This window comes from Gymnoscopelus braueri (genome assembly GCF_963280865.1).
Source record: "Gymnoscopelus braueri genome assembly, chromosome: 10".
Taxonomy (NCBI): Eukaryota; Metazoa; Chordata; class Actinopteri; order Myctophiformes; family Myctophidae; genus Gymnoscopelus; species Gymnoscopelus braueri.
In genome coordinates, this window is record NC_137611.1 from 37,309,840 (window position 1) to 37,332,065 (window position 22,226).

A 22,226-nucleotide genomic window follows, 5' to 3' on the forward strand; every position below is an offset into this window, starting at 1 on the left:
TATTAAATCTTGTGAATTAAATACTTTTGATTGACAACTACCACTGTATTCGAAACTTGTTTTTATTTTTAAGCCAATATTGAACCCAACAGTCTTTATGATCCAATTTATGCTTTGAAAGATGCAGCAGTTGACTTCTTGGCTGGTTTCTTCTTGGGCTTCAGCATCTTCGCCTTGATCTGTGGAGAGACAGTTTGAGATTCTTAGAACAGAGTCCAATGTGATACACATAAGATATAGGATTGCTGTAAATAATCTTTGTCTACTGGCTCGTTAACTTTTTATCAAGTATGTGCTCAGCATCAATGTTCGTCAGCCATCTGTGCCAGCCTATGACAGCAGGCAGCAGTCACTGGTCACAGCGTAAGACGCAAATTACACCATCACAGCACAGGTTTTTTTAATGGGAATTTATGCTCTTTGTTGAGTTATCGCATAGCAAACGGATTTAAAGTTCCTTTACTCTGAAGAGAACATGGGGTAGATCAGGCCAATAGAGTCCAAGGCTCGCAGAGCCTTCATCCGAGTCCTCCACTTTTCAAGTTGCCTGATTTGCCTACATATTTGCCATAAGTCTAGTATGGTTTGTCTACTGGCTCTGTTAACTTACAGTAGGGTCGTGCTGGAGGATGGCACGGCGCCTGGCTGTCTTGGCATAGGGGTTCAGTTTCCACATTATTCTGGCATTCTTCAGAGGATTCTTCTTCAGAACTCTGCGGACGATCTTCTTACTGCAATGCAAATTGAATAACAGACATCAGAATAAGCATATTTGACCTTTACTGCAATACAAAATAAATTAGCTGCATGGCTCAGAACTTCCTAATAATCAGGATTCAGAAACACGGACCGGAAGTGGAAACTCATCATTGCTTTAAATTGTGATTTCAAGTAGGATTAAACCTTAATTTGAGTGTGCTTACTTTGGTGCATGAAGTGCTTTCTGGATCTCCTCGCTCTTCAGAATCCTGCTCAGGTCAGTGTTAGTCATCTTATGCATGGGAAGGCTGAAATAATAAGGCGTTTGTCTCATTAGTCATCATCAAGTACTGAAAGCCCCACTAAGTCAGACTGAGGCTAAACATGCATTTCCTAATAATAGTAATTATTTGCAGGAGTTCTATCTCAGAGTCTCAATTGTCATCACTTGCACTCAGTAGCAGAACTGGACATGGTTATCCTCATAGAAAGACATGTACTCCTGCATCTTTGAAATGGACTTCATGCTGCGACACTGAAAAACTTACTCAGAGCACCACGAAAAGTTGCCAACATCAGGGCACGGTACTCCTTGTTTCCCACCGTGAACCCTCACTATGGATACGGCCAGGCCCAGAATGTCAACATAAGGATGATGCAGTTCTTCAGTCTTGGTTATCACCAAATCATTGTTGGGAGGTGTTGTAAACCACTTCAATGATCCTGGTTTTGGCATGCAGCCTGTGGACAAATGAACCAGCTTATTAGCATAAAAATGGCAATAAAAATATAGAATACATGTAACTATGAAATTATTAGCAGGAGTTCTATCTCAGAGTCTCAATTGTCATCACTTGCATTCAGTAGCAGAACTGGACATGGTTATCCTCATAGAAAGACATGTACTCCTCCTGCATCTTGAAATAGACTTCATGATGCGAAACTGAAACTTACACTCAGAGCAACACGAAATGTTGCCAACATCCAACTTCAGGGCACGGTACTCCTCGTTTCTACTGTGAACCCTCACTGTATCAATACGGCCAGGTCCAGAATGTCAACATAAGGATGATGCTGTTCTTCAGTCTTGGTTCTCACCAACTCATTGTTGGAGGTGTTGTAAACTACTTCAATGATTCTGGCCTGCAGCCTGTGGACAAATGAACCAGCTTATTAGCATACAAATGGCAATAAAAATATAGAATACATTTAACAATGACATTTTTTACAGGAGTTCTCTCTCAGAGTCTCAATTGTCGTCACTTGCACTCAGTAGCAGAACTGGACATGGATATCCTCATAGAAAGACATGTACTCCTCCTGCATCTTTGAAATAGACTTCATGATGAGACATTGAAAAACTTACTAAGAGCACCATGAAAAGTTGCCAACATCCAACCTCAGGGCACGGTACTCCTCGTTTCCACCGTGAACCCTCACTGTATGATACGGCCAGGTCCGACCTAGGAGAAAAGATGTTCTCAAGTTCAGCATGCAGTCAAACAAAGTGGTCTGCTCATGGTTGATGGATTAACAGCACATGTGTTAACGTGTCAGAGTAACTATGACAAATCCTAACATGGGTAGGTCAAAAACATTAAACCAAAACGGTCAAACATCAACCTACCTAAGGTCATATTTTCATCACCCACATGTCACATTCATGCTCAGATGACTGAAGGATGAAGCATAAATACTCTTTTTTTTAAAGGTGTATCTGAGCTTAAAGGTTTAATGACATTCACTTTTACACCACATTCAAAGTCTTTGTCCTGGTCCTTCAAAAGTGTACAAAAAGTTTTAAGTGAAAATTCCATTCCAGTGAATCATGGCAGGTGTTTTTCTCTCACATTTCTAAAGCCTTTTCAACTGCAATGAAAAAAGAAATCTTTGCCTGCGGGTGTCGCTGGTGAGGGATTTTGCCTGTCAATCAACGCCTCTGCTCCGCCCCACCCAAAGGAAAGGATAGGGGAGGGGAGGGGCGAGGAGGAGAGTGGGCGGGATTAATCGACTGACCTCACTGTCGAAGGGCCAAACTCAGATTACTTTTCAGCCTAATTATTCACAAAACCCCAGACCACAGAAAATCCACTGAATGTTCTAAGTTCAGGTTTTTTGGGTGTAATTGAGGTCATAAAACCCCAAATAAAACATTGAAAATAAAAAAAGTGAAAATTAATGTCATGATACCTTTAAGTCATGCATTTTCCCACTTCCTTGGTAGCTTTTATTAAATTTTAATATTTTTTCATCAAATTGAGGGTCATTTCAACAGATGATCAGATGTTTTGCTCACCTTTGTGTTTGCAGGAGGGCTCCCAAGTTGTACCTCTTTATTCTGGCATTCTTCAGAGGATTCTTCTTCAGAACTCTGCGGACGATCTTCTTACTGCAATGCAAATTGAATAACAGACATCAGAATAAGCATATTTGACCTTTACTGCAATACAAAATAAATTAGCTGCATGGCTCAGAACTTCCTAATAATCAGGATTCAGAAACACGGACCGGAAGTGGAAACTCATCATTGCTTTAAATTGTGATTTCAAGTAGGATTAAACCTTAATTTGAGTGTGCTTACTTTGGTGCATGAAGTGCTTTCTGGATCTCCTCGCTCTTCAGAATCCTGCTCAGGTCAGTGTTAGTCATCTTATGCATGGGAAGGCTGAAATAATAAGGCGTTTGTCTCATTAGTCATCATCAAGTACTGAAAGCCCCACTAAGTCAGACTGAGGCTAAACATGCATTTCCTAATAATAGTAATTATTTGCAGGAGTTCTATCTCAGAGTCTCAATTGTCATCACTTGCACTCAGTAGCAGAACTGGACATGGTTATCCTCATAGAAAGACATGTACTCCTGCATCTTTGAAATGGACTTCATGCTGCGACACTGAAAAACTTACTCAGAGCACCACGAAAAGTTGCCAACATCAGGGCACGGTACTCCTTGTTTCCCACCGTGAACCCTCACTATGGATACGGCCAGGCCCAGAATGTCAACATAAGGATGATGCAGTTCTTCAGTCTTGGTTATCACCAAATCATTGTTGGGAGGTGTTGTAAACCACTTCAATGATCCTGGTTTTGGCATGCAGCCTGTGGACAAATGAACCAGCTTATTAGCATAAAAATGGCAATAAAAATATAGAATACATGTAACTATGAAATTATTAGCAGGAGTTCTATCTCAGAGTCTCAATTGTCATCACTTGCATTCAGTAGCAGAACTGGACATGGTTATCCTCATAGAAAGACATGTACTCCTCCTGCATCTTGAAATAGACTTCATGATGCGAAACTGAAACTTACACTCAGAGCAACACGAAATGTTGCCAACATCCAACTTCAGGGCACGGTACTCCTCGTTTCTACTGTGAACCCTCACTGTATCAATACGGCCAGGTCCAGAATGTCAACATAAGGATGATGCTGTTCTTCAGTCTTGGTTCTCACCAACTCATTGTTGGAGGTGTTGTAAACTACTTCAATGATTCTGGCCTGCAGCCTGTGGACAAATGAACCAGCTTATTAGCATACAAATGGCAATAAAAATATAGAATACATTTAACAATGACATTTTTTACAGGAGTTCTCTCTCAGAGTCTCAATTGTCGTCACTTGCACTCAGTAGCAGAACTGGACATGGATATCCTCATAGAAAGACATGTACTCCTCCTGCATCTTTGAAATAGACTTCATGATGAGACATTGAAAAACTTACTAAGAGCACCATGAAAAGTTGCCAACATCCAACCTCAGGGCACGGTACTCCTCGTTTCCACCGTGAACCCTCACTGTATGATACGGCCAGGTCCGACCTAGGAGAAAAGATGTTCTCAAGTTCAGCATGCAGTCAAACAAAGTGGTCTGCTCATGGTTGATGGATTAACAGCACATGTGTTAACGTGTCAGAGTAACTATGACAAATCCTAACATGGGTAGGTCAAAAACATTAAACCAAAACGGTCAAACATCAACCTACCTAAGGTCATATTTTCATCACCCACATGTCACATTCATGCTCAGATGACTGAAGGATGAAGCATAAATACTCTTTTTTTTAAAGGTGTATCTGAGCTTAAAGGTTTAATGACATTCACTTTTACACCACATTCAAAGTCTTTGTCCTGGTCCTTCAAAAGTGTACAAAAAGTTTTAAGTGAAAATTCCATTCCAGTGAATCATGGCAGGTGTTTTTCTCTCACATTTCTAAAGCCTTTTCAACTGCAATGAAAAAAGAAATCTTTGCCTGCGGGTGTCGCTGGTGAGGGATTTTGCCTGTCAATCAACGCCTCTGCTCCGCCCCACCCAAAGGAAAGGATAGGGGAGGGGAGGGGCGAGGAGGAGAGTGGGCGGGATTAATCGACTGACCTCACTGTCGAAGGGCCAAACTCAGATTACTTTTCAGCCTAATTATTCACAAAACCCCAGACCACAGAAAATCCACTGAATGTTCTAAGTTCAGGTTTTTTGGGTGTAATTGAGGTCATAAAACCCCAAATAAAACATTGAAAATAAAAAAAGTGAAAATTAATGTCATGATACCTTTAAGTCATGCATTTTCCCACTTCCTTGGTAGCTTTTATTAAATTTTAATATTTTTTCATCAAATTGAGGGTCATTTCAACAGATGATCAGATGTTTTGCTCACCTTTGTGTTTGCAGGAGGGCTCCCAAGTTGTACCTCTGGTCCAGGGTCAGTGAATTCTACACCCTGAACCAGAACAGAAGTGAGTTCTCACCAGCCCATTGTTGGAGGTGTTGTAGACCACATCAGTGATCCTGGTTTTGTCATGCAGCCTGTGGACAAATGATCCAGCATATTAGCATATAAGCAATACAAATACAGGATACATCTAACAATGCAATTGCAGGACGTTATATCTCAGAGTCTCAATTGTCATCACTTGCACTCAGTAGCAGAACTGGACAAGGTTATCCTCACAGAAAAGGCATGTAGCTCTGCAATTCTTAAAATATCTTCATTCAGGTCTGATGTATTGCTCACCTTTGTGGGTGCAGTAGGGCGCCCAAGTTCTAGCTCTGGTCCAGGCCAGGGTTAGTGAATACTACACCCTGGACCAGATCAGCTACCCAGTATCCAACTTCATACTTCCTCTTCTTGTGGTAGGGCTCGGGTTTCCCAGTTGTCCCTCGAAATACCTGCATGGGGCAAAAGGAATGGAGTAGTTTTACATGAGGAAAATGTCCTTAATGGCAGCTGTAATCAACAGCTCAAATGTATGCTTGAGCAATCAGTTCTCCAAGGTGTTATCCGCATATTTACATCGGATTCTGTTAAAGTCATCATGTCACTCAAGCATTTATCATGTACTGTACAACAGTGGTTCTCAAAGTGGGGTCCGGGGACCCCCAGGGGGTTCCAGGGGGTCCCCAGCAAAATTAGTTATTAAAATTTGTTGCACCACTTTAACCCAACATACATCTGTTACTTGAACAGTTAAGATCACCACACGTCGCGATAGATCTGCCATTTTCACTTGGGGGAAAAAAAAAAGGTAAAAAAAAAACATTTTAACAGATCTTGTATGGGGTCCCTCCCTGGCACACAGTATTTTGGGGGTCCAGTGGTGTAAAGTAACTACAAGTACATTTATTGAAGTACTGTACTTGCAATTTATATTGTACTTTTACGCCACTATAATTATTTGAAATCCTTAGTTGCTTTGTAGATTTTGATTACAAAACGTACATCAACCACTTCAGCCCTATATACATTTCGACCATTTGAAAATAGCCGATCTACAAGCTCACAATGCGTCCCGATGCGACAGACCTTTTCCAGCTGTTTCTGGGTCTTCCTGGAAGCTTGCATAGACTTTATAAGGTTTTTTTTTTTTTAAACTATTATTCGCATGAAAAAAAATCACCCCCGGTGTGTAAGGAGCTTAAGTCTTTCATTTTTCCACTTCCTTGGTAGCTTTTATTACATTTTAATATTTTTTATTTTTTTCATCAAATTGAGGGTCATTTCAACAGATGATCAGACGTTTTGCTCACCTTTGTGTTTGCAGGAGGGCTCCCAAGTTGTACCTCTGGTCCAGGGTTAGTGAATTCTACACCCTGAACCAGAACAGAACTGGGTTCTCACCAGCCCATTGTTGGTGTTGTAGACCACATCAGTGATCCTGGTTTTGGTGTGCAGCCTGTGGACAAATGATCCAGCATATTAGCATATAAGCAATACAAATACAGGATACATTTAACAATGCAATTGCAGGACTGTTATATCTCAGAGTCTCAATTGTCATCACTTGCACTCAGTAGCAGAACTGGACAAGGTTATCCTCACAGAAAAGGCATGTAGCTCTGCAATTCTTAAAATACCTTCATTCAGGTCTGATGTATTGCTCACCTTTGTGGGTGCAGTAGGGCGCCCAAGTTCTAGCTCTGGTCTAGGCCAGGGTTAGTGGATTCTACACCCTGGACCAGATCAGCTACCCAGTACCCAACTTCATACTTCCTCTTCTTGTGGTATGGCTCGAGTTTCCCAGTTGTCCCTCGAAATACCTGCATGGGGCAAAAGGAATAGAGTAGTTTTTGTCATCAGGGTGTCGTGTAATTTGTCATGTACATCCTTATTCTTATTTGGGATCTATATGAGGCAATGACTATGTTGGAGATATGTATGCAATGAATGCTTCTGTTGAAATCCAATTAACAAGGGTTTCAAAACAACACGCTGCAACTACAAAGAAAGCACCTCTGCCCGTTAGCCATTACTTTCACATCAACAGCTTACTGGGGTAGATGACACCAAAATCTAAATGCCTTTTCCTCGCTACAATCTAGCCATTACTTACATTACCAGACAAACCGCATCAGTAAAACAATGACCTCACCCTCTAGAATGGCAGTGTAAAAACTTAAGACTTTGAGAGAGGTGACCACAAATGTCAAGAATGTTATTTAAATTGTATTAGTGTAGTCTGCTGTTAAGTCGTGAGTAGGGACGGTGATGCCCTGTCACTGTGGAGAGCAGACGTGACACTCTACCAAAGAACATTCAGTCCTTCACCAGCACAGCAGCTGGGAGGAGAGGGAACCTTGGAGAGCCAAGTGGAATTTATGCTTGGGTGACAAAGCGTCGACATGAGACTGGATCAAAATGACACATTCCAGTGAAAATGCGACACTTTTGGAAACGCATCATTTGTCAGGTGACAGTGTGTGAAACTTTTGCCCAAGCATGAATTAGCCTCTCAGCATTATTTTGTCACAGAATACATGCAATCAGGTACACATTTTTACAAATCAAGCCCTATATACACCCACTTAACTGATTGGGTTACACCAAAGATCTATACCTACTTTTCACCTCCAAACCAAATCTTTGCTGAAAATAGCTTATTTACAAGCCCACTTAGAGAGCGGACATTTTCGCCAAATGTCCACCCACTGACATGCCCAGAATAAGGATACTAGGTCTAAGTTCTCCAGGCTAGAACTTTATGACATTTAGTGAGCGAGACTGAAACTTAAGTTATCAGATGACCCACAGAGACAGTTACTGAGAACTTCTGGTTGTTATTTATCGATTTTAATAAAAACAGCCAACTATGCCAATTTCTGCCAAGCAGAGTTCCCCTAAATAGGCTATTCTTTAAATAAAAACCTATATGTATACAACTCTACTTCAAAAATGTTGTGCCCACAAGGGATACAGTGTTAGTGACGTACCAGAAGGTCAGTGGTGATGAGGACTCGACTGGAACCAGAGCGGAACTCCCTCATGATAACATCCCTCTCATTCTGGTCAATGTCTCCGTGCTACAGGACAACAGGGGGAAGAGAAAGAAGCACCATTCAGCATCAAAGACACGGTACATACACATGTGATCAAAGTATGCACAACAAGAGGGTTTTTAAAAAAAGGACTACAACACAGGACACCGCCACAGAGAAACATTTGTTAAAATAAGTGATTGCATCCTTCTGCTGAAGGACATGGGGTCATGGAAACAACACTAAAGACAATTAGTTTTGTGTCCACTGCATGAACCAGCCTCGTCTCACTGAGCAGAGCTGACTGGGATTAAAATGGACTGCTTTGTCTCTTCCCCTGCCAGATATAAGACGCTGTGACACCAAGGAACACTGCCTTGCCCAGTGGCAGGGGGGCAGAAAGATATCTCCTAAAAAGAGTCGCAAACATTTCTGCTGATTTGATCAGCTCAACACTAAATGACTATTTCGAAATGTTCCATCTTTGGAACCCCAATCTACACCTGCCGTTGAGAACCAGTGATCTAAATAAAGCATCCAGGGAGGTCTTACCAGGGCGGAGACGGTGAAGTCCCTGGCGTGCATTTTCTCGGTGAGCCAGTCCACCTTCCTCCTGGTGTTGATGAAGATGACGGCCTGGGTGATGGTCAGGGTCTCGTACAGATCACACAGCGTGTCCAGCTTCCACTCCTGTGAAGACAAACTCGTTAGGACTCATGCAGCCTCGGTGTCGTACGAAAGAAAGACTTGATTAGATGCCAAATAAGTACCACGTAAATAATTTGCCGTTGTTCAACTATGAAGCATGCCATTACAGTCTCGTTTTCTACTTTGTTGACGCTGTATTCAGAAAGTGAGGTTTCTGATCATGGCCCTGGAGCACCGGTGTTCTGGGACGGTCCAGGCCAACAGAACGCTGACTGGGGCCCACAGGACACTCAGTGACATCCAGAGTCAGTTGACACGCATGGATATCATCACTATACAGCCAACTCCTTCAACGTGCATGCTTCTGAACATAATTTGCAAGTTTGACCACTTTAAATGCTCTAATCTTAGAATAACCGAAAGTAGCAAATCTACAAGCTCTAGTTGGGCTACTTTCCCCCCGCAACGTGCTTCCAAAGAAGACAGACTGACTTCAATGGAATCCAAATGACTGAAATCAGTCGCCTGAGAACTTTATATCGATGAACATATCTTCTATAGTGTGACAAATGGCCAAAATAAGCTCACAATATGCTGCTTTTGACAAATTTTGCCTATAATTAAATGCTCAAAATAGGGATGCCAGGTTGAAAAGTTAATGCAAAGTAATTTCATAACAAACTTACAGCACTTTTAAGTGAGGAGGTCTACCTCCAACACCAAGTCTTCTGCTTACTAAAGGCCCAGACAGCCCATAGTAAGATGCACATTAGACTTATGTTAAGTCTGAGGGCAGCCCAGTTTTCCCGCCCGTCTTATCAGTGAGAGCTGATAGCTCATCACTGATAAGACTGGCGGGAAAACAAATGTAACTCTTTGACTGGCAGCTGTGCCTTGTTAGACTTCTACTGTAAGTTTCTGGAAACTGTACCTAATGTGGCGAAATTATGCCTAAACGGGCAGAACTACGCCTAAACTCATCAAAACTATGCCCAACGTAGGTAAATTATGCCTTAAGTGAAAAAAGTTACATCGAGAGTGCCAGTAAAATAGTACCCACCTCCTTCTCCACATTGATGTAGAACTGACGGATACCCTCCAGGGTCAGCTCCTCTTTCTTCACCAGGATGCGGACAGGCTCACGCATGAACTTCTTGGTGACCTCCAGCACGTCCGCGGGCATGGTGGCAGACAGCAGCACAACCTGGAGAAACAAAAGGGAACCATGGGTCACTGTGGGTGCTGCTTCCAGCGCAAACCTGAGAAAGGAGAGGACGCCTTTGAAAGCCCGGAGCCGACTTGGCCTGATTTATACTAAAATAGCCGATCTACAAGCTGCGCAACACATGATTTTATTTATTGGGGGCCTGACAATGCATAATCATGTATAGATGGATCAGACATAGGGTAAACACAAGATGTTGCAAATGAAATCTGACATATCTGTGAAATATTAGACTTGCCAATTGCACTCAATCACGTGCCTTGAAGTAGTAAGTCACTGTCAACCATTTGTAGGCCCTTGGTCTTCAAATGTGAAGTCAAGGGAACACTACAAGAGAAAGGGTAGTGATGTTTGACACCGACTGGCAGGTAATGCTTGAAAGTGTTGCATTTTATTTTATCATGTCGACTGCTGTTAAGTCGTGAGTAGGGACGGTGAGGCCCTGTCACTGTGGAGAGCAGACGTGTCTCTCTACCAAAGAACATTCAGTCCTTCACCAACACAGCAGCTGGGAGGAGAGGGAACCTTGGATAAACTAGTAAAACTACTTGTCTTAGCATTGTGGGTTCTTGTCAAAAGTAACTCTAGCGCACATATCATTCTTCACGCTGCACGACATACCTGCGTGTTGCTTCCTAATTTCTGGAAAATCTCGTAGATCTGGTCTTTGAAGCCTCTGCTCAACATCTCGTCAGCCTCATCCAGCACGAACATCTTGATGTATTTTGAGGCTGGGAAGTAACCGAAAAGGCAAAATTATCATCACGCACCAAAACAATATACTTGACCCCAAAACATCCAAAAAACACATGCATGCAATATTTCACCTAAACCTGAAATAAATCCTTGATTAGATTCCAAATAAGTCTTACATAATGTTAACTTGCTGTTCAACTAATCTTTATAGATGCTGTATTCAGAAAGTGAGGTTTCTGATCATGGCCCTGGAGCACCGGTGTTCTGGGACGGTCCAGGCCAACAGAACGTTGACTGGGGCCCACAGGACACTCAGTGACATCCAGAGTCAGTTGACACGCATGGATATCATCACTATACAGCCAATATTCCACATAATGAACACATCTACTATAACAAAAGGGGTATTTCAGATTCCCTCGCCTACAGAGCTTTTTCAGAGGCAGGTTAAGCCCTATATATGTCACAGTACGTTTGGAGAACCAGTACGATTGAAGACAGAGCGCTCGTTTTTAGGCACGGGGCTCCTTCGGGGCGAGGCGGGGCTTTTCGAGACAGGGTTTATTAGCGAGGCTCGCGAGGAGGAGGACGGCGCTGCGAGGCGGGGGGTTATTACGCGAGGCTCGCGAGGAAGAGGAGCCTCCTCCTCCTCCTCCTCGCGTTTTAAACCGTCCCGTCCTCTCCTTCTCTCCTTCTCCGAGGAGGAGGAGAAGGAGAGCGCGGAGAGGCGGGGCTTTGATGCGCCGACGGAGACCTGTCTTTTGTTGTTCCCCCCCACATAGCAACCAGGAAGCTACGCTAGGGGAACCATAATATCTATGAGGGGAACGCTGAACACGCGTTCACACGCACGGCGCGCCGACTTAGTGGAGCTTGAGGCCGAGGAAGCGCGCCCTCGCGCCTCCAGGCGCGAGTGCCCGCGGTGACCGGCCGACGCTCCACTAGTCGACTCAGCGCCGTTTGATTTGTAAACCGATAGGGACAGAATAGTTCTTTTCATGGATCACTGTGTGTGTGTGTGTGTGTGTGTGTCAGGGAGAAAGTAAAACAAAAGCCAGAACACAATAAAAGTATCTAAACAGTCCTGCTTTCAATAAACCAAAAAAAGCATGAGCGCGTGCGCGTGTGTGTGCGCGTGTGTGTTTGTGTGTGTGTGACTGTGTGTGTGTGTGTGTGTGTGGCCATATATGTTTGTGCACAAGCCTGGCTTGTGGCTCCCTCTAGTGCTGGGTGGGTGGTAAAAACGAGCGCGCTTTCTTCAATCGTACTGGTTCTCCAATCATACTGTAACATATACACCGATTATTACCAATCACATTGAGCGGCTTATTAGAGACCAGTCAATAACTAACATTATCGCCACATTTACTGACAACCTTGCATGCATGAGGTAAGCAAATCAAGTGGACTTACAGAGGAACTTGCGGTTGAGCATGTCGAAGACACGTCCGGGGGTTCCCACTACGATGTGTGGGGCCCTCGGCCTGGAGCTTGGTCACCTCGTTACGGACGTTAGTCCCACCGATACAGGCGTGGCAGCCAGCACCCATGTAGTCCCCCAGGGCCAGGATCACCTTCTGGATCTGTTAGGAGTTATAGAGAAGACACAATGTTACCGCCATGAGGAAAATGTCCTTAATGGCAGCTGAAATCAACGGCTCAAATGTATGCTTGAGCAATCAGTTCTCCAAGGTGTTATCCGCATATTTACATCGGATTCCGTTTAAGTCATCATGTCACTCAAGCATTTATCATGTACTGTATAACAGTGGTTCTCAAAGTGGGGTCCGGGAACCCCCAGGGGTCCTCATGGAGGTTCCAGGGGGTCCCCAGCAAAATTAGTTAACATTAAAATTAGTTACACCACTTTAACCCAACATACATCTGTTACTTGAACAGTAAAGATCACCACACATTGCGATAGATCTGCCATTTTCACAATCTTGAAAAAAAAAGTTAAAAAAACATTTTAACAAATCTTGTATGGGGTCCCTCCCTGGCACACAGTATTTTGGGGGTCCAGCGGTGTAAAGTAACTATAAGTACATTTATTGAAGTACTGTACTTGCAATTTATATTGTACTTCTACTCCACTATAATTATTTGAAATCCTTAGTTGCTTTGTAGATTTTGATTGCACAACGTACATTAACCACTTCAGCCCTACATACATTTCGACCATTTGAAAATAGCCGATCTACAAGCTCACAATGCGTCCCGATGCGACAGACCTTTTCCAGCTGTTTCTGGGTCTTCCTGGAAGCTTGCATTGACTTTATAAGGTTTTTTTTTTAAAAACTATTATTCGCATGAAAAGAAATAGCCCCCGGTGTGTAAGGAGCTTAAGTCTTTCATTTTCCCACTTCCTTGGTAGCTTTTATTACATTTTGTTTTTCCCCCATCAAATTGAGGGTCATGTCAACAGATGATCAGATGTTTTGCTCACCTTTGTGTTTGCAGGAGGGCTCCCAAGTTGTACCTCTGGTCCAGGGTTAGTCAATTCTACACCCTGAACCAGAACAGATCTGGGTTCTCACCAGCCCATTGTTGATGTTGTAGACCACATCAGTGATCCTGGTTTTGTCATGCAGCCTGTGGACAAATGATCCAGCATATTAGCATACAAGCAATACAAATACAGGATACATTTAACAATGCAATTGCAGGACTGTTATATCTCAGAGTCTCAATTGTCATCACTTGCACTCAGTAGCAGAACTGGACAAGGTTATCCTCACAGAAAAGGCATGTAGCTCTGCAATTCTTAAAATACCTTCATTCAGGTCTGATGTATTGCTCACCTTTGTGGGTGCAGTAGGGTGCCCAAGTTCTAGCTCTGGTCCAGGCCAGGGTTAGTGAATTCTACACCCTGGACCAGATCAGCTACCCAGTACCCAACTTCATACTTCCTCTTCTTGTGGTAGGGCTCAGGTTTCCCAGTTGTCCCTCGAAATACCTGCATGGGGCAAAAGGAATAGAGTATTTTTACATGAGGAAAATGTCCTTAATGGCAGCTGTAATCAACAGCTCAAATGTATGCTTGAGCAATCAGTTCTCCAAGGTGTTATCCGCATATTTACATCGGATTCCGTTTAAGTCATCATATCACTCAAGCATTTATCATGTACTGTATAACAGTGGTTCTCAAAGTGGGGTCCAGGAACCCCCAGGGGTCCTCAAGGGGGTTCCAGGGGGTCCCCAGCAAAATGAGTTAACATTAAAATTAGTTACACCACTTTAACCTAACATACATCTGTTACTTGAACAGTTAAGATCACAACACGTCGCGATAGATCTGCCATTTTCACAATCTTGAAAACAAATATTTTAACCCTCGTGGTCCATTTTAGTCCTCGGGTCCTTTTAACCCGGTTTAACATTTTCAACATGAATTAAAAGTATGTAAAACATTTTTGTTCTCTATGAAACTTCTTCTATTTGCCTTATTTACTGTACTAAACATGTGATATGAAAATGAAAATGTTCTACCGGATACATTAGCATTTTTCCACCGGTAATCAAATTATTGGCTTAGGAATACGACAGAAACAAAAACAAATCAATGAATTCAATGCCTCATGGGGTGTGTAATTGATGGGAAAGAAGTAAATTTTCACGAGGCATTGAGAGCTTGTAGATTGGCTATTTTCATTTTGAAGTGCTATTTTCATTTTGAAGTGCTATTTTCATTTTTAAGTGCTTGTCAGGGTGGGGGTCCCTGAGTTCAAATATGATTTTGTTTGACACACTTTAAAAAATGTTTTTACTAAAAAGCCATATATATTTTGTCATGCGACAAATAGCGCAGACAGACCATCTACAAGCTCACAACGCATTTCATCTGGTATTTTTGAAAGATTTGGAACATTCACCAAAAATAGGGACACCAAGTTGAAAGTGGTTAAAAATGTTGCGTTGTACTTGATCTCAGTGCTCTACCATCCCTTACCCTTTTATGCAGTGGGTACAGGTGTCGGGGGCATGACGGGCACGTCAGGCTTGACCCCTTCTGCTCAGAAATGGGTGTGGTGGGCAGAGACTCCTCCTTGGGCTCGACAATGCTGACATGGTCGGGCAGGGGCTTCTTGGGACCCATCTTGCCGCTGGGGTCCCATGGGAGCATGATCTTCACCTTGATGCCGAGCACACCTGAAGAACGGGGATGCACGTCTTACAAACTTTTCTAGAGACATTAAGTTGAGACACTGCCCAGAGAAATAGACAGGTCTGTTATCATTTTCACATCTGGGAGTGGCTCAAAACAGACCAATAGTCACAGAATGCTAGAAGGGAGAAAAGTGGAGGATGAGTGCTTTGCTCAAGGGCATATAATTAGTATTGCAAGACTGTTCACTTCCTCCACAAGAGGTCCTCCAAGACAATCCAGACTTTTTTATGACCGTAAAGACTAAATGTATGTTTGTATAGAATAATAAGATGTCAACATTTTTATCCATTATCAGCTGGTTGAACTCGCTTTGTAGTTTCAAGTTCTAGTTTCCCTTCTTGAAATTAAGTACATTTCACTGTATCTGCAATTCCTTAGCCCTTCTCAGACAAATGCCTCAATGTCTTCAAACGAAAAGGACACGCTGCTCTGAGGAACTGAACCAGGACCACAGAACGTGACCCTGACCCAGAGACCCCCAGAACCAGACTGTGTCCGGTTCCGACTCGTCATCGTATCATCATTGAAGGGAGAAGGTGGTTCAGGAGGTTCTATAAAATCTTGCCTGCAGTCTAGTAATTCTGAGGGTGGAAGTGCAATATATGCTAGTAAACAAACACCTACACAGTGGGAACCCCCACACACACACAGTTAGTAGGGCCCATTGATGCTGTAGTGGTCTAGTGTCCACGTTCTTCATGCTGGACAAACGTATCACCCCCCACACCCTTTTTTTATGCCCAATCTCAGAGCATCCGAGTCTAAATTTACTAATGCATTCATAGACAAAAAGTCATAAGCAGTGGCATCTTTTTGGAGAGGCAAAATTCTTTCAATGCTCCAACCTTCTCACAGAACATCACCTAAAGCACGTGTGTAGGGGATTTAATAAAAAAAAAGGTTCCAGACCCTTATTTCACAAAACTTTAAAAGCATGCATCCATATTGAGGATCAGTAACCACACTCCTATCATCACCCGACAGCATTCACTACTGTGACCCTCTTATCTTTCTTAGGTCTGACTCTGACATGTACCATGGCTTTGACACCAACTTCTCTCAAATTGTAGGTGAAAGGAGAAAAAAAAAAGTTACACAATCCGGTTTGTACTGACCCTGTCTGAGCAGGACGTGACGGACAGCTGTGTCGACGTAGTAGTTGACGGGGTCTCCACTGTGGATCATCAGGCCATCCACAAATTTCATGGAATTGGCCCTCTGGCCCCTCAGCTTACCAGACACCACCACCTCACAGCCCTTGGCTCCACTCTCCATGATGAACCTCAGCACACCATAGCATGCCCTGCAGAGTGGGAGAAGATGATGAATAAGAGAAGGCGAGGGGGGTAGAACGGAAAACCAGAGCAATTTGGGGTGAGGAGATGAGCAGCCTTTACAGCACTAGTTTTCAAAGTGGGGTCCAGGGACCCCCAAGGGTCTTTGAGGGGGTACCAAGTTTAAAGTATAACAGCATTTCAATGCATCTGAACTTCCTTAACCCTTCTCAGACAAATGCCTCAATGTCTTCAAACGAAAAGGACACGCTGCTCTGAGGAACTGAACCAGGACCACAGAACGTGACCCTGACCCAGAGACCCCCAGAGCCAGACTGTGTCCTGTTCCGACTCGTCATCGTATCATCACTGAAGGGAGATGGTGGCTTTGAGGAGCCATTCTATAAAACCTTATCTGCAGTCTAGTAATGCTGAGGATTTAAGTGCAGTATGTGCTAGTAAACAAACACCTACACAGTGGGAACCTCTGTAGTGCCCATTGAGTCAGCAGTGGTTTAAGAGTGCAGCTGGTCTAGCATCCCAGGGCGTAATATGACGAGGTAGACATACAGATGGCCATGTTCTTCATGCTGGACAAACTTATCACCCCAATTTCAGGTCAATTTCAGAGCTTTTGAGTCTAACTTTAGTTAATACTTTCATAGACAAAGAGAGTCGTATAGTTAAGCAGTGGCATCTGTTTTTTGGGGTGGGGAGATGAGCAAATGGAAGTCTTCACAGGACTGGTTTTCAGTGGGGTCCAGGGACCCCCAAGGGTCCTTGAGGGGGTTCCAGGGGTTACCCAGTAAAATTAGGAACAGTTTAAACACGTAAGCACTATTTTATTTTTTAGCAATTAGAAAATAACTTTTCTATTTTTAAAAAATGTTGAGGGGTCCCTGGCACCAAATTCATTCACATGGGTGTTCGCAGCCAAATACTTAGTTTGGAAATCCTTGACATGAAAATGTTTTAGAACCACTGCTTTACGGGATATAAGTAAAGGCTGGCAGACTTGAAACAGATTTTTCATTTCAAATGCATAGTAGTTTCATTTTTTGTTAAAGGAAAAAATTCGAAAACGAGGTACAAATCATGACAAGAGTGAATATATTTACCTACGCACGGCCAGACCACCCAGCAGCTTGTAACGCAGAGACTCAGCCTGAGCAATGGCACACAGTCCACGGGTAGCAACTTTCTCGGCATAGAGCTGTGAGAGGAAGAGCAGAAGGAAATTCAAATACAAGACTCTGTAGTTTCTACTGCATGGCCAAATGTCAACCACCTAGAACTGTCCCCTCAAAAGTAGACCAATCACAGACCATGCTGCCACGTACACATCTGAACCAGGCAATGCCCAGTCAATTGAACATTAAACTCATTTTTCTCAGAGTGTTTTATTTGCAGTTAAGGATGCATTTAAACATTTCCATTTGGCCAAATGTGGCATAGGCTGTTACCACACTAAAGCATGCACACAAGCAGCCAGAATATATAGTGCGATTTCACACCGCATTGTGATTTTTTGCGGCATTGCTCAAACTGTACACATACTTACCATTGACTCAACTAAATATTGCAAAGGGAAGCCAATGTTAAGCCATTAGCTATTGCCTTGTTCAACTATAGTACATCTAGAGAATTTTTATTAGCATGTTGTAAGGACTTAATTGGGCAGCAAATTGGGGTGAGAAGAAGATTAACCACCAAAGACTTAAAAAACGAAGACCCTACGAACAAATCTCGTATGGGGTCGCTCCCTGGCACACAGTATTTTGGGGGTCCAGCGGTGTAAAGTAACTATAAGTACATTTATTTAAGTACTGTACTTGCAATTTATATTCCTCCACTAAAATTATTTGAAGTCTTTAGTTGCTTTGTAGATTTTGATTACAAAACGTACATTAACCACTTCCGCCCTACATACATTTCGACCATTTGAAAATAGCCGATCTGCAAGCTCACAATGCGTCCCGATGCGATGCATGGTGAGCTTGCAGATCGGTTATTTTCAAAAGATCTTTTATACATTTGAAAGGTTGTGAAAACAGGACATTCTGCATGAGTACTTTCTACTTTTGGCACTTTGAGTACATTTTAATAACAATACTTTAGTACTTTTACTCAAGTAAATTTTGAATTCCGGACTTTACTTTACCAAGAGTATTCCTACATTGCAGTATTGATACTTTTCTTACTATACTTTTACTTAAAGTAAGAAATGTGAGTACTTTTTTCACCACTGTGGTTGCACACGTGAGGTCTAACCAACGTGGGTTGATGCTACTATTAGCCACATAGCTAGACCAAGCTACTGCAGTCTGCTGCTGTGATCTAATGCCTGTGATCTAGGGAACTCAACACTGTAGCTGATCGACTCACAGCCAGATCATTTCATACAGCATAGATAGTTCTCAACATTGTGCTCATACATAAATATACAGGCAAACTAAACAAGACAATGAGATTGAAAAACGAAGTCATCAAATAAAGAGCAATTTTAGCATCAATTATGTCTTACAGTAAAGAAAAGCATGGACAACTATGATGATTCATCATGTAATTGTAAATATAATATGAACACATGAATGTGATAATGATAGATAAAGATTCTCTACTAAACACGTACCATTCTGACGATCACCACTGATGGAAAGAACGAGGTTAAGAACCGCAAGGGTTAATGGGAAGTTTGAAGCAGCGTTGCCAGATATTGCGAGAGAAATAAGCAACTAGGTCTATGAAAACAAGCCCAAAAGAAGCGACTAGGTGCACATGAGCACTTTAAACCTATTATTTATGCATTGGCTTTTTGAATATAGCCAATCTACTAGCTCTTTTCTTTTTAAATTGAGCTTGAAATAAAATGTGGAAAATGCCTATTTGGAAGATTTTTGAAACATTCGAACACAAATCTGGCACAAAACATTTTCAGATGGGGGTTTGGGGACAAATACTGTACGTATTAATTTGGGGGTCCATGACATGAAAATATTTGAGAACCACTGGTTTGAATAATAATTATCCCAAACAAGCCCAAATAAGAAACAAGCCCAAAAAAACGGACTTTACAAGCAACCGTACAGAAAAACAAGCTCAAAGTCGCTTATAATAAGCGGACATGGCAACACTAGTTTGAAGTGAACTTTTCTTCTTCTTACTTCAGTTTTATGGTGGTTGTCATTCATAATCGTTGCGTTACCGCCATCTACTGGATTGTGACAGCTTTTCACAGTGCAAACTTTACAGTGTCACTGTCCACTGACCTCATTTTTTTCTGAGTTCATGTAAATTCTTCCCTCAGTGTATTATCAAAATCTTCTCCAGTTACGTCCAGAATGTTCAAGAATCACCCTGCATTTCAACAGCACAAAAATGTCAATGAATGTGCCTTATTGTACAAAAAATATGCATATTATTAGAATAAACATAGGCCGTCAGATGACCCCCCCCCCCCAAACTTACAGAATTTGTGCCTCTACAGTCTTCTACACAATTACTTCAAATATATACAATTGATACAACTTACAGATTATATACAATACATATGGCTTGCCTGGGATTAGCCCTAGTTAAACCCCATGTAAAGCCTGTGCCAGTGTGCCACAAGTAGTGCATTGTCCTTCTAGACAGCAGTGTACCTAGCTATCACATTATGTTGAATGATTTAATAACTGGATATTCTCTACACACACGCACACACGCACACGCACACACACACACACACACACACACACACACACACACACACACACACACACACACACACACACGTAGGCTATATTCCTTTTTCTTTTAAAATGTTATGCTAGCTTACAATTTGTTATTCAATTATTTTCTTTCAATTGAATAATCCCTGTTTTTGCCCCCGAGACAGCATGTCCCGCTGTCACCCTTAACCTGACCCAGTGACGTGTGACATGAAGGCCCATTTCCAAAGGTTTTCAAGATCACCCTTCCACATCACATTTCAGTCCAGACAGTGCACAATAGCAACCGCTCTTTCTGCTTAGATAATTTAGATTACTTTACTTTACCTTCCTTTTATTTTTTTTATGCATTCATATTATAGGGACAGGAAGAATAGTATTGTGAATATCTGGAAGTGCTGTGGATCTAATTTAATAGTTTGGCAAGTCACTCTGGATAAAAGTATCTGCTAACTGCAATCAATGTAAATAAATATGAAATCCAATTATCATGTAGAAAACAAAACAAAACAAAACAAAACAAAACATAATAGTTTATAATAACGACATCTCCTCCTATCATGAACTCTTGATGGCAAGTTACAACTTATAATGAGTGCAGTTTGTGAACAAAGTCACACAAATCACAATGCAGTGTCCAATGGTGAAGCTGCACTATATAGGTTGGCTGCCCAAGTGTGAAGGTGGTTTATGCCTCATTTGGCCAAATGAAAATGGGCTTCTGTTTTGTGACATCATGCATGTAGCGACTTGGGCTGTGATTGGTCTACTTTTGAGAGGACATACATACATACATATCTAGGCAGCTAGGCCTACAGTAAAAACAGCAATAGGTGGCAGTTTTGGAAAGGTGTAAGTGAAGAGCCTTGTGTGTATGTGTCGTGGAACTTAAAGGAGTAGTTCACCCAAAACATGACTGAGTCAGTGCTGAAAAGATGTATTACTTTAACCATGGGAGAGCACATTACGTAAACTGTATGTTGGGCCCTATGGATCAATACTCTCTTTTACAGAACAGATTCTCAATATTGAATGATGGCTGCAGTGTAGAGTGAGTGACAATTAGACACTGAGCTGGGTGTGACTACACACCTGTTGTGCTTCGTCATCGATGCATCACAGGATAAATCACCCACCACAACGTCCAGACAGTCCATTACATCTGTTCTCATGTATCAGTATCCTGTGTAGCAGTGCAGCTTCTGCAGTTTCAGTTCCAGTTTAGACCATGGCATGGCAAGCAGCACAATTGTATGATTTTGTAAAGCTCTGAAAATAAGTCAGTGGATTAAGTATCCTTCTGTTGTCTGTCCACCACCATTGAGCCTGTCAAGTAATTTCTTTATAGTTCTCAAATGGATATGTTTTGGTATGAAACACTTCAAATCTCCCCAAACAATATTTGTCATTATACTCCCCTGATGATGTTTAAATATAATATCACTGCAATACCAATATGCCACCATATGTTAATTTGTATATTAGCACATTGACAAATAAAATGCATTGATGCATGTCTTCCCGTACAATTACAGTATTTCCTTTGGTTATGCGGCTGATGACTTCGTCAACCTCATTCTCATTTATTTACCCCATGAGACTTTTTTTTAATTATATATATATATATATTTTATTGGTGAAACAGGTGGTACAGAGAAATGGAGGTTGGTTATCGGTATTAACATATCACCATGATAATTTTTTTTACTTTTATGGGACATGACAAGACACAGACAGGACCGAAAATTGAGAGGACAACAAAAAACTAAAACTAAAACAAAACAAAACAAAATTTAACACAGACAAAACGAAAGTAGATACAAAAATCACACCCAGTGTGAAGTGGGCGGTGTGGTCACAGTGGTCATCACAGTGATGGAAGTTCACTTAAAGAAAAGTTATATTTCTGAAGTGGGTGGTGCTATTTATTAACAATAAACAATAAATAAACAATGGTTGGTCCACAATGGGTGATTCACTTAAAAAAACCATAAATGTGTTTTTTTAAAAAACATAAATGTGTTTTTTTTAAGTGCATGGTCCCATTTATAGGGC

The 22,226-nt window shown here is 41.9% G+C and overlaps 2 pseudogenes across 2 annotated transcripts; both read right to left on the reverse strand.

The window, feature by feature from the left end:
• Nucleotides 1-44: 44 nt before the first annotated feature.
• On the reverse strand, nucleotides 45-13,978 carry LOC308093553 (eukaryotic initiation factor 4A-I-like; annotated as a pseudogene). Its single transcript, XR_013935106.1, has 22 exons — nucleotides 13,911-13,978; nucleotides 13,554-13,608; nucleotides 12,430-12,599; nucleotides 10,942-11,051; nucleotides 10,156-10,299; nucleotides 9,000-9,137; nucleotides 8,403-8,492; nucleotides 7,078-7,232; nucleotides 6,723-6,868; nucleotides 5,710-5,864; nucleotides 5,353-5,501; nucleotides 4,423-4,519; nucleotides 4,011-4,206; nucleotides 3,605-3,797; nucleotides 3,281-3,364; nucleotides 2,996-3,088; nucleotides 2,066-2,162; nucleotides 1,654-1,849; nucleotides 1,248-1,440; nucleotides 924-1,007; nucleotides 611-731; nucleotides 45-179 (listed from the first exon to the last, which is right to left on the reverse strand). The product of XR_013935106.1 is annotated as a eukaryotic initiation factor 4A-I-like (transcript).
• A 976-nt stretch (nucleotides 13,979-14,954) lies between these two features.
• LOC308093768 (small ribosomal subunit protein uS3-like) lies at nucleotides 14,955-17,733 on the reverse strand (annotated as a pseudogene). Its single transcript, XR_013935107.1, has 3 exons — nucleotides 17,577-17,733; nucleotides 16,300-16,487; nucleotides 14,955-15,165 (listed from the first exon to the last, which is right to left on the reverse strand). The product of XR_013935107.1 is annotated as a small ribosomal subunit protein uS3-like (transcript).
• Nucleotides 17,734-22,226: the final 4,493 nt, after the last annotated feature.